The following is a 13,451-nucleotide window of genomic DNA, read 5'->3' as shown; positions in this document are numbered from 1 at the left end:
GAAGGTGCAAAACTTGACCTACTCTTGGGGAAAAAAGGCAGGGCAGGTGACTGAGGTGTCAGTGGGGGTGCACTTTGTGGCCAGCAACCGTAATTCAATTTGTTTTAAAATAGTGATGGAAAAGAATAGACCAGATCTAAAATTTGAAGTTCTAAATTGGAGAAAGGCCAATTTTGATGGTATTAGGCAAGAACTTTCGAAAGCTGTTTGGGAGCAGATGATTGCAGGTAAAGGTACAGCTGGAAAATTGGAAGCCTTCAGAATTGAGATAATGAGAATCCAGAGAAAGTATATTCCTGTCAGGGTGAAAGGAAAGACTGATAGGTATAGGGAATGCTGGATGACTAAAGAAATTGAGGGTTTGGTTAAGAAAAAGAAGGAAGCATATGTAAGATTTAGACAGGATAGATCGAGTGAATCTTGAGAAGAGTATAAAGGCAGTAGGAGTATACCTAAGAGAGAAATCAGGAGGGCAAAAAGGGGACATGAGATAGCTTTGGCAAATAGAATTAAGGAGAATCCAAAGGGTCTTTACAAATACATTAAGGACAAAAGGGTAACTAGGGAGAAAATAGGGCCCCTCAAAGATCAGCAAGGCGGTCTTTGTGTGGAGCAGCAGAAAATGGGGGAGATACTAAACGAGTATTTTGCATCAGTATTAACTGTGGAAAAGGATATGGAAGATATAGACTGTAGGGAAATAGATGGTGATACCTTGCAAAATGTCCAGATTACAGAGGAGGAAGTGCTGGATGTCTTTAAACGCATAAAGGTGGATAAATCCCCAGGACCTGATCAGGTGTACCCTAGAACTCTGTGAGAAGCTAGAGAAGTGATTGCTGGGCCTCTTGCTGAGATATTTGTATCATCAATAGTCACAGGTAAGGTGCCAGAAGACTGGAGGTTGGCTAACATGGTGCCATTATTTTAGGAGGGTGGTAAGGACAAACGAGGGAACTATAGACCAGTGAGCCTGACATCGGTGGTAGGCGAGTTGTTGGAGGCAACCCTGAGGGATAGGATGTACATGGATTTGGAAAGGCAAGGACTGATTAGGGATAGTCAACATGTCTCACAAACTTGATTGAGTATTTTGAGGAAGTAACAAAGAGGATTGATGAGGGCAGAGCAGTAGATGTGATCTATATGGATTTCAGTAAGGCGTTCGCCAAGGTTCTCCATGGGAGACTGATTAGCAAGGTTAGATCTCACAGAATACAGGGAGAACTAGCCATTTGGATGCAGAACTGGCTCAAAGGTAGAAGACAGAGAGTGGGGGTGGAGGGTAGTTTTTCAGACTGGAGGCCTATGACCAGTAGAGTGCCACAAGGATCGGTGCTGGGTTCTCTACTTTTGGTCATTTACATAAATTATTTGGATGCCAGCCTAAGAGGTATAGTTAATAAGTTTGCAGATGATACCAAAATTGGAGGTGTAGTGGACAGCAAAGAGGGTTACCTCAGATTACAACAGGATCTTGACCAGATGGGCCAATGGGCAGAGAAGTGGCAGATGGAGTTTAATTCAGATGAATGTGAGGTGCTGCATTTTGGAAAAGCAAATCTTAGCAGGACTTATACACTTAATGGTTAGGTCCTAGGGAGTGTTGCTGAACAAAGAGACCTTGGAGTACAGGTTCATAGCTCTTTGAAAGTGGAATCGCAGGTAGATAGGATAGTGAAGAAGGCGTTTGGTATGCTTTCCTTTATTGGTCAGAGTATTGAATACAGGAGTTGGGAGGTCATGTTGCAGCTGTACAGGACATTGGTTAGGCCACTGTTGGAATATTGTGTGCAATTCTGGTCTCCTTGCTATTGGATAGATGTTGTGAAACTTGAAAGGGTTCAGAAAAGATTTACAAGGATGTTGCCAGGGTTGGAGGATTTGAGCTATAGGGAGAGGCTGAACAGGCTGGGGCTGTTTTCCCTGGAGCATCGGAGGCTGAGGAGTATCCTGATAGAGGTTTACAAAATTATGAGGGGTATGGATAGCGTAAATAGACAAAGTATTTTCCCTGGGGTAGGGGAGTCCAGAACTAGAGGGCATAGATTTAGGGTGAGAGGGGAAAGATATAAAAGAGACTTAAGGGGCAATTTTTTTACACTGAGGGTGGTACATGTATGGAATGAGCTGCCAGAAGAAGTGGTGGAGGCTGGTACAATTGCAACATTTAAGAGGCATTTGGATGGGTATATGAATAGGAAGGGTTTGGAGGGATATGGACTGGGTGCTTGCAGGTGGGACTAGATTGGGTTGGGATATCTGGTCTGCATGGACGGGTTGGACCGAAGGGTCTGTTTCCATGCTGTACATCTCTATGACTCTAAATTACAGCAGGGGCCCCTCTTCTCAACTTTGTTCTTTGCTTAATGTCCAGTTGTAAGCCCAAATTCTTATTGCACAGAGTAGGGATAGGAGAACTAAACAAAGGTTTCAGAATCACTATCCCCTTCATTTGCCTAAACACAAGTAATTTCCACTTCCATTGTTTAGCAACCAGGTCGACAATGCTGCAGATTCTAGGCAGAGGAGTTAAGCCCTTCAACTTTTTTTTTCTCTGCCTTGGAGTGTTCAGCATTGGATGCCTATTGCAAGGATTGTCAATTAAAGAAGGCATGGCTGAGCTGGAAGTTCTGTGCGTTGTGTTTTATCCTGTGTTACATAAGTGCAGAAGATTCCACCCTTAATAATTTGATCTTGCCCATGATATGGCTTGCAGCCCCTGTTTGTTAGTATATTTTGATGTTACCTCTGGCATATGGTCTATAATGTCTACACACAAGGGCCTTTTCTTCCAGCAGCTTATTATGAAGTAAAAAGACAGTATGGATTCCACAGGAGCTATCCAATGCTTTGACAGTTTCAACATATTCCCTCTAAAATGGCCTAAAGCAAATAACTGCCTTCCCAGTTTCCTGAAAACATGACAACTGTAGTGCATCAGTTGAAGGAAAATTAGCTTTCAGAATACTGAAACAACCTGGACAGTTAATAGGAGTCTAATTACCTCTTATAAATGAGCAGTTCAGTAAGCTGTGAGATTAATTTAACTATTTAAAATAATTACTGGTGATTATCTATTTCAAATAAATAAAATTCAAACTGCAAGAGATGTGTAATGTAGGTACTGTATAATGTAATTAGTATACCATTAAACAACATACTCCCTGCTCAATATTTAATACAGTTAACTCTAACTATCCAGTAGGATGTTCAATAAGCAATTGGGGTCCGACACTTCCTATTCAGTGTTGTGGTTCTGTTCGCCGAGCTGGGAATTTGTCTTGCAAACATTTCGTCCCCTGTCTAGGTGACATCCTCAGTGCTTGGGAGTCTCCTGTGAAGCGCTTCTGTGCTGTTTCCTCCGGCATTTATAGTGGCCTGTCTCTGCCGCTTCTGGTTGTCAGTTCGAGCTGTCCGCTGTAGTGGCCGGTATATTGGGTCCAGGTTGATGTGTTTGTTGATAGAGTCTGTGGATGAGTGCCATGCCTCTAGGAATTCCCTGGCTGTTCTCTGTTTGGCTTGCCCTATAATGGTAGTGTTGTCCCAGTTGAATTCATGTTGCTTGTCGTCTGTGTGTGTGGCTACTAAGGATAGCTGGTCGTGTCATTTCGTGGCTAGTTGGTGTTCGTGTATACGGATCGTTAACTGTCTTCCTGTTTGTCCGATGTAGTGTTGTGTGCAGTCCTTGCATGGGATTTTGTACACTACATTAGTTTTGCTCATGTTGGGTATCGGGTCCTTCGTTCTGGTGAGTTGTTGTCTGAGCGTGGCTGTTGGTTTGTGTGCTGTTATGAGTCCTAGTGGTCGCAGTAGTCTGGCTGTCAGTTCAGAAATGCTCCTGATGTATGGTAGTGTGGCTAGTCCTTTGGGTTGCGGCATGTCCTTGTTCCGTTGTTTCTCCCTTAGACATCTGTTGATGAAATTGCGATGGTATCCGTTTTTGGCGAATACCTTGTATAGGTGTTCCTCTTCCTCTTTTTGAAGTTCTGGTGTGCTGCAGTGTGTTGTGGCCCTTTTGAATAGTGTCCTGATGCAACTTCGTTTGTGTGTGTTGGGTTGGTGGCTTTCATAGTTTAGGACTTGGTCTGTGTGTGTGGCTTTCTTGTAAACCTTTGTGGTGAATTCTATCAACAAACAGACTCTATCAACAAACACATTGACCTGGATCCAATATACCGGCCACTACAGCGGACAGCTTGAACTGACAACCAGAAGCAACAGAGACAGGCCACTATAAATGCCGGAGGAAACAGCACAGAAGCGCTTCACAGGAGGCTCCCAAGAACTGAGGATGTCACCTAGACAGGGGACGAAACGTTTGCAAGACAAATTCCCAGCTCGGCGAACAGAACCACAACAACGAGCACCCGAGCTACAAATCTTCTCCCAAACTTTGAACTTCCTATTCAGAACTATAGACAAGACAAGTTATGAAACTACTTTGATGGCTGGTTGCAGACAAAGAGTATGAAGCCATCTTAGAGCATTGTAGGGGCATGACATTAGGGCTAGGGTGGATGAATTGCACTGAATGGCTTGCTTGAATGTTATAATACTACATTCTATGTAATTCTGTGTAATTCTATAGGATTTGGAACTGGAGTGAAGAGTGCAATGTGACACTAAATAGGAAAGCAACATGAATGGTTGTGATTTAACTACAATTAATATGTTGATGTAAAGAGAGTTGCATAATGCAAACTTTCAAAATCGCATGGTTTATCAGAGAAAGCAAACTGAACTATTACAGTCATTATTAGCCTCACACAAATAATTGATAGCAGTCACTCCCTCGATTTTTGCTTTCAGAAACACCCCAACTTTAGATTGAAGAAATTGGTGAATGCCCTCAGAGCCACTCCCTTGCCATAACTTTGTTGGACTCAATGGAAAATTCACTTACTCAAATAAATGAAGCCTCCAACATATTTCTGCCAGTTAAATTAGCTTGGCAGACACAGCAATAAGAGATAACGCACTCTGAGAGATTTGTATTTTTATATCAAGGGAAAGTAATTGAGTACAAACAAAATACTATATATGCTGGAAATCTGAACAAACACAGACAATACTGGAGAAACTCAGCAGGTCTGGTGGCATCTGTGGAGAAAGAAACAGAGTTAACATTTTGAATGTGTTATCACTTCTTCAAAAGAGTTTCTTTTTACTATCACCAGATTACCTGTGTTGCTAATTAAAAGAACAATTAACTATCATTATCCACCAGGGGTATTGCAAAAATAACAATATAGGGGACAGAAGGGAAAGAGGGAGAGAATTAAGTTAAAACAGAGTTGGAGGGAAACATAATGCTCTCCATGGTGCCCACCTCTCTCTGAAAGCTTTAAAGGTATTGGTGGACACCAAAGTGCTCCCTCTCCATAGACACCTAGACATGAAAGAAGGGTAGAGAAGAGGGGCAGACAGTCGGACCTATGACTCCATTCATGGTCTGTGCCTAGATCTGTTGGTGGCCACCTTGAGGCCAGGCCCAGAACTAGCTCCTGAAGGAGATTCTTTGATTTTGGTGGCACAATAGCTCAGTGGTTACCACTGCTGCCTCACAGTGCCAGTGGTCCAGTTTCGATTCTAGCTTCAGGCGATTATCAGTGCGGACTTTGCGCATTCTCCTTGTGTCTGCGTGGGTTTCCTTCGGGTGCTCCGATTCCATCCCACAGTCCAAAGATGTGCAGGTTAGGTGGATTAGCCATGGGAATTGAGGGGTTATAGGAATAGGGTATGGGGATGGGACTGAGTGGGGATTCTCTTTGAAGGGTTGGTGCGGACTCGATGGGCCAAATGGTCTGCTTCAACACTGTAGGGATTTTATGATTTGCCCACACCAGTCCCTCTGCACCAGGTGAACCATGGGGAGTTCTATCGACTCAGAAATGAATAAACAGCAAAACCATCAAACTAAAGAATTACTTTTGAGATCAATTATTGCAACTCTCAAATTGTTTCAATGAACAAAGTAATTAATGAGTGACTGAACTCAGACATAGGCCAAGGCCTCTGAAATGCTCAGTGTCAAAATCACTAATCTATAACAGTGGAGAAAGCGAGGACTGCAGATGTTGGAGATCAGAGCTGAAAATGTGTTGCTGGAAAAGCGGAGCAGGTCGGGCAGCATCCAAGGAGCAGGAGAATTGACGTTTCGGGCATGAGCCCTTCATTCCTGAAGAAGGGCTCATGCCCGAAACGTTGATTCTCCTGCTCCTTGGATGCTGCCCAATCTATAACAGTGGTCAGGTCCTCCACCTTCACCATGTCTGCCTGTCCCTGAACCTTGGAGACCCAAGCCGACGATGGTCAACTCTGAAGAGCCTCAGTTTGTCTGGCCTGTCTAGACTCAAGTACCCCTGGGATCTCCCTACCAAACCTCTAGGGCTAACAGGCTCCACTGCTGAATAGAATCCCTCCACCCCAGCTGCAGAACAAGGGAGCACACTAAGTTGTAGTGGAAGGCAGAGGAAAAAGATAATGGTTTGAGATCACTTTGGTGGCATAGGTGAAGAAGGCTGTGTTTTTATAAATTATGAGTTTCTCCACAAATGTTCATGGCATTAACTTCCATTTGTTTGTGAGTCTCTGTGGAGGCGCGAAACACATTTTCATCTCAGTTGACTGCAATTCTTGAGTACAGATCAAACTGAAGGGATGGAGACTTACGCTAATGCCAACTGCATGATCTGGAAGCAAGGGGAACAATGAGTAAACATGGCACTTGGCCTTGTGAAACCAGTGGCTCTTTTGGTTCAACATCCCAAATGTTGGTCTCCCTCTGTGCAAAGGTGTTGGTGTCAGAGACTTGTGCTGCTGTGTCTGTGGCCAGAAGCCGCATCACCAGCGAGGCTATAAGAGTAGCAATTTGCCTGCATCATTTGAATCACTTACCCTACCTATTGAGAGTGCACTCATAGCCACCATCTTCCCATTTGGCACTTTTGATTTCCAGGACGATGACATACCTGGCATGATCATAACTGTTCCCTGCTTTGAAGCCTGGCTGCTCTTGACTGTGGCCCACCCTTCCTGCATTATCCCCTTCCCAATCTTCTTTACAGTCTCCCCTCTACATTTCCCAAATCTTAGATTACTTACAGCGTGGAAACAGGCCCTTCGGCCCAGCAAGTCCACACCGACCCTCCAAAGAGCAACCCACCCAGACCCATTCCCCTACACTTACCCCTTCACCTAACACTATGGGCAATTTAACATGGCCAATCGACTTAACCTGCACATGTTTGGACTCTTGCTCCCATTCCTTTCACAAATAGTGCCACTTCAGACATCTGGAGGAATGCATGGCATTAGAGGAAGAAAGTCAATGACCTTCTCCAGTGAACCAGTGAAAGGGTCACCACCTTCCTTCCAGTGTTTTACATTCAGTCTATCTCTTCTACTGTTCCCATGTCACACCACTCTTTACCACTGCCACTATTGCTTTCAATGTCTTCCCTCACTCGCTGCCATCTGCGAATTCATGACCCCACTAGCTCTGCTCCCTCACTTGCTCAGGATACTTCCCCATCTTGCACCAAAACTAATAGCTGTGCAGCCTCACTTTCATCTCCCTTAATTCCTGCCTCTCTCTTATTTCTGGAGCAAAGTAGTCCATAATAGAATGAGTGGGATTCAGGTATTGGGATGCTCACAATTCATATCAACATCCCTTATGTGGAGAGGATCCTGACTCTGACTGTCCCAAGTGGCTGACTGAGCGTACCCAAGCACCTGGACTGGCATTGGAGGCTGCCTTTGATCTACTGTTGTAAAGGCTACATCTTTTTATTTTTCTGCATTCTTGATTATGAAGTGAAATGTAAAAGGACTGGCTTAACAGCCATGGATTATTTAAGGACTGCTGCACGTTTTAAAATTAAGTGACCAGATGCTTATCACTGCAGACCCAAAAACTCACCTCAACATCCAGCAGATGCAGAAGAGACACAGCAAGTTGCACCTGCTGTCAAGAGTGGCTTTGACAGGTTTGGGATCAACTAATTGGGCTACACAGAAGTAGTTTTGCTCGATGGACAGCTGGTCAATTTTAAACTTCATACAAATGCCAATGTCACTACTCTATCAGATCAAATAACATGACTAGTGAACCTGAGACTACAACCTACAAAGGTTAAAGTATATGCTCTAGGTACAATAAATCTTAAAATTGAAGGTGTCCTGCAAATAACATTGCAACGTAAACAGCAATAAGAATTGAAAATGTGTATGTTCAAAATCACCACTCCTCACGTTTCAGATGACATGCATATTGGTAGCATAAGGAATTCAACTACAGTGAAGGAACAACTAGTTCAGAAATGGCCTGTCTTAGACCAGCTGGTCAAAAGGTAACCAGTAGAAGATTTAACTGCATTTCTCAGACTAATTGCAGAACCCCCCCAAAAAAAGACAGAACCTTGTGAGATGATCTGTTTTGGCATAAGAGCATTATTCCATACTATCAACATGAAAGAAGTCACAAGCATCACTGGACTGGTTTAATCTTCTGTCCTCTAAAACAAAACAATCAATACAAGTGACAAAGAAAGTACTGGGTAAGCAGAAATCTTCCACTATCACAACTCAGGATGTGAAAAAGTCTAGTCTACCAGTCAAACAACCACAGAAGGTGTCAGAAGACATCCAACTTAATTAACAAGTTGAAGTAAAAGGCTTGTAACTTTCAACAGCTTTCAACAGATGCATCAGCAGATTGAGAATAAAGGTGTGCTCGAACAATGTGGTGGGGAACTGCATACAAATTCACGGAAGCCAGTTCAACAGCCACAGGTTCAGGACACAGTCAAAAGAAGAAATTTCCTGTTCTGCTCATCAAATATATTTTTAAAAAATTCTTAATTTCTGAAAAAGAAAATGCCTTGTCCAGAAATCTAGACAAGAAAGTACTTGTTTCAACAGAATCTCCCATGATTGCCAATCATTGACATTAAAGGCTCCCCAGGTGATATTATTGGGAATCTACCAGAGTTTGTGAGGAAGAGTTCCTCCACAGCTTCTAGGTGTGTGCTGGAGAAACACCCAGCACCTCAATCCAGAGGATCAACATATGAACCAGGAGCAGGAGTAGGCTATCTCACCCTTCAAGCCCACTCCACCATTCAATAAGACCACAGCTGATCTTTTCGTGGCCTCAGCCTATTCCCCCTCTCACCATAACCCTGAATTCCTTTACTGTTCAAAACATTATCTATCTTAGCTTTAAAAAAAACTCAATGAGGAAGCCTCAACTACTTCACTGGGCAGGGAATTCACACAAGATTAAAGTGGTGCTGGTAAAGCACAACAGGTTCAGGCAGCATCTGATGAGCAGGAAAACCAACATTTCGGGCAAAAATCCTTCATCATTCCTGATGAAGGTCTTTTGCCTGAAACGTTAATTTTCCTGCTCCTCAGATGCTGCCTGACCTGCTGTGCTTTTCCAGCACCACTCTAATCTTGACTCTGATCTCCAGCATCTGCAGTACTCACTTTTGCCTAGGGAATTCACACAGATTCACAACCCGCTGGGTGAGGAAGCTCCTTCTCAATTCAGTCCTAAATCTGCTCCCCCTAACTTTGAGGCTATGCCATCTTTCCCCAGTTTCACCTGGCTGTAGAAACATCCTATCTACTTCTATCTTATCTATTCCCTTCATAATTTTATATGCTTCTTTAAGATGTTCCCTCATTCTTCTAAATTTCAATGAATATGATCCCAGTCTACTCAGTCTCTCCTCATAAACCAACTCCTCAACTCTGGAATTAACCTAGCGAACTTCCTCTGCACCCCTTCCATTGCCAGTACTGTACATCTTTTCTTAAGTAAGGAGACCAAAACTGCACGCAGTACTCCAGGTGTGGCCTCACCAGCATTTTGTATAGCTCCAACATTATCTCCCTGTTTTTAAACTCAATCCCTTTAGCAATGAAGGACAAAATTCCATTTGCCTTGTTAATTACCTGTTGCACCTGCAGACCAAGCTTCTGTGATTCATATACAAGGACACCCAGGTCCCTCTGCATAGCAGCATGCTGCAACTTTTTATCATTCAAGTAATAGTCTTTTTTACTCTTATTCTTACCAAAATGGACAACTTCACATTTATTAACATTGTATTCCATCTGCCAGACCTTTGCCTGCTCACTTAAACTATCTATTTATCTTTAAAAAGTTTCACAGTCCTCTGCACACTTTGCTGTACCATTCATATTAGTTAATCTGCAAACTCTGACACCCTACACATGGTCTCCAAATCATCTATGTAAATTGTGAATAATTGTGGCCCCAACACTGATCCCTGAGGAACACCACTACTCACTGATCACCAACCAGAACAGCATTCATTTATCCACACTCTTTGCTTCCTGTTAGTAACCAATCTTCTATTCATGTTAATACATTACCCGTAACGCCATGCATCTTATGTTATCTCTTGTGTGGATGTTACTAAGCAATAGCAACAAAGCTCCATTTGGGTTTTTCCAGGTCTGTTTGTTCAACAATTAAGGCTAAAGCGCCACCCTTATTCTCTCTGGTCTTTTGATATTACAATTTCAAAAAAAATCACATTATTAAATCATTGGCACCCCAGTAATGTCCAAATATGTTCATATTCCAATTCTTATTATCCATAAAATTCTACATCCCCAATATGAAGTTAAAGTTCTCCAGGCAATGGACCAAGGACTATCTACTAGAAATGATGTCCTCAATGAAGAACATACAAAAGTTAAAAGAACGTCCAGCAGAGAAATAATCAGCAGATTGGACTTGGAATCAAAATTCTATGATCTATCATTCTTTCAAGTTTGAAGAGACTGAATTCTGAGAAAGTTATGAAACATAAGGACCAAATATATTTGGGAAATCAGATATTTGGTGGGCGATGAGGAAGAGGTATAATTAATATAATGCTTAACATATGTAATATGAATGTATGATTGTTAACTATGGGGGAAGAAAAGATTGGAGAGTCCATAAGGTAATGTTTTTAAAGTAGCCAATGTTACATTGAGATCCACCCAGTTTGATGATATCATACAGACTTTGGGTGGAGACGGGTGAGTTCTGTACATACCTGAAGGGAGCAGATTTATGCTGTATCGTTCCCAAGAGTCATTAATAATTATGAGTAGCAAGTTCATGTAAACTGTATCTATTACTATCATGCAGTCCTTAACTTTGTTATGTAAGACATGTGCCTCTTCTGTTTAGACTCAGCAGTGATGTATTCTCTACCACTAACAATTGGACAGGTTCCAGACTCAACATCAAGAAAGGAGGATTGATGGCAGTGAACTACCCTAACCAGAATGCCACAGTTTGGCAGTGATAGCATCTGAACCTATGATGCACAGTAGAAATAATTCACGGGAGGAGAGAGAACATCAAGGGAATGACCACAGAACGGTCCCAGATAACTTGGAATCAAAGACTGGCAGGATAAACTGCATAAGTTGCTGTATTTAAAGAGAAGGTAGTTCAGGTACAGTCAGGGTACACTCATATAAAGTTAAGACAAGAAAATCCAGAACTTTCTGGATTATGAAACAGAGATTAAGATGAAACAGAAAAAGAATGAATACAACACATGCCAAGTGACTAATACAATAGGGAATCATACTCAATGAAGAGAAAAACAGTGAGAAAGAAAAACAGAGGATTGTGAGAACATGGAAACAGCTTAAATCTTATGATACAAAAAAGTCTCCTACTGACACTAATCAACTTGGCTCACCTCATTCCCAAGAATCATGTACACCAGTGCATTAGACTAGAAACATACTGCCATAGAAAAAAAAATCCTGGATACAATTTTAGGACTTTTGCTCCTGCTGGACAAAGATGCTGACCACATTGTGGTGAAAGTGGAAGTCATTGAGACTTTGAAGATTTCAAAATTGATAAGAGGAGTCATTGAACATGCTGGTCACATTTAAAGTTGATGAGTCTTCCAAATCAGATGAGATGACTCCAAGAATATTTTAGGAAATAATCCTGAAAATTGCAGCGGTTATGGCTGTTATTTTCCTATCTTCCTTTGATACAGTGGAAGATAGCCGGAAGCTTGGAAATCTTAAAGTCTTGTTCAAAAAAGTTGTAAATATAAGGTCAGCAACTATAGGCTAGTCAGTACAACCACAGTGATGGGGAAGCATTTAGAAATGATAATTTGGGACAAAATTAATAATCATTTGGGCAAATGTCAGTTTAATTAATGAAGGTCAAAATGCACGTGGTGTCACAAGGGAAATTGCCTAAATAGAAATGGTGCAGCAGGTCAACAAGGTTTCATTAAGTTCAGTAGGAATGCACAAGTAGTTCAGCATTCACAGAAGTGCCAGCTCTAAAAAACTTCCTTTTGCGCACTACTGATCTTTCTTCTGACTCCTTTCCAATTATAATAGGTGTGTACATAAATACTGACTGTATTTTCATTAATTTCAAAATTTCAACATCCACTCTGGTAGACCTAAGCACTGCACTACTTTACAGAGGAACCTGAATTATCTAAAGGACACAATTCCAGATAATCGAATGCTGAATAACATAGTATAGCCAAGCATCAGGATAATTGAGGTTTCTCTGTATAGGATACATCCAAGGCAGGCAATATATAATCAAATTCAAAATTGCTTTTAATTGTATAAGTTAGCTTCGTTTCATTGTCAAAAAATGCTTAATGCATTGTCTCAATCAAGATTAGGACTGATAATTTACAATAAAACATCTATTTTTAGATTATATCATCAAACTCATTATAGAATCAATCAAATCTTGTTTTGAATTCTAAGACAAACTTTGCAATATTATTACTGAAAGGCCACAAGCAAAACCACATCATTTGTAGCAAAATATATTAAAGTAATAAAACTCAGTCCAATGCTTTTAAAATGTGCGTATTCCTTCTAGTATCTTTTTCTTCTCATTTCAGAACATTGAAAGCTATTCTCAATTCATTTATGCTGTCATTCATGTCAGCTACCTGAGGAGAGTTGCAATGCAAAGTGCTGCAGGCAATGCTATTCTATGGATCAGTTACTAAGCTGCACATAACAGCTTGAAAGCATTTAAGTTGAAGTGGCCATCCGTCAGTTTTCTCTGGATCTTCTTACCAAATATTCTGTCAAGCACACCATGGTTGGCAGGTTTATTTTTTAGTCTCTGTCAAGAATCAAAAGCATGACTTTGGGCCTTGGATTTTCCATGAAGCAGGCATTGTAATTGTACCACAAACCTGTCCTTAACTATCTAAAGTAATTGTTTTGTGTGAAGTAATAATAATCAGCAACAACACTAGCCAGCTTTTAAAGGACTGACTGCTTCACTTGTAATCACAAAAATATGTCCTTCATTGAACCATTGAGAATTTTGTTGTAATACTACGCTGAAACCAAAATGTTAGAGACTCATTGTGCACTTTGATGAAATTGTCTGCAAT

Source organism: Chiloscyllium punctatum, chromosome 1 (genome assembly GCF_047496795.1).
Source record: "Chiloscyllium punctatum isolate Juve2018m chromosome 1, sChiPun1.3, whole genome shotgun sequence".
NCBI classification, from domain to species: domain Eukaryota; kingdom Metazoa; phylum Chordata; class Chondrichthyes; order Orectolobiformes; family Hemiscylliidae; genus Chiloscyllium; species Chiloscyllium punctatum.
This window is presented reverse-complemented; position numbering follows the sequence as displayed.